Source organism: Trachymyrmex cornetzi, unplaced genomic scaffold (genome assembly GCF_001594075.2).
Source record: "Trachymyrmex cornetzi isolate Tcor2-1 unplaced genomic scaffold, Tcor1.1 scaffold876, whole genome shotgun sequence".
In the NCBI taxonomy this organism is placed as follows: domain Eukaryota; kingdom Metazoa; phylum Arthropoda; class Insecta; order Hymenoptera; family Formicidae; genus Trachymyrmex; species Trachymyrmex cornetzi.
Genome location: NW_017300219.1, coordinates 1 through 268, shown reverse-complemented (window position 1 = coordinate 268; position 268 = coordinate 1).

The window sequence follows — 268 nt, the reverse complement described above, 5'->3', positions numbered from 1 at the left end:
AATGTTGACCATAGAGGTCATTTCAAAGACAAATTCCTAATCGAAGCAGAAAGCCAAAAAATCTTGATTTTTCCCGGATAGTGTGTGAGAAAAATTGTTGAATGTCGAGGGGAGAACAAACCATGACCCTGACAATGTCCTTGAACCCATATTTTCATGACCATTTCAAGGTTAAGTGGGGATTTTTAATAAAATTTTATGCTACATATGCATTTTCTTGTTGTGATTCTTTAGATATTAGCATACCTTACCTTCAAAATCGAAAATT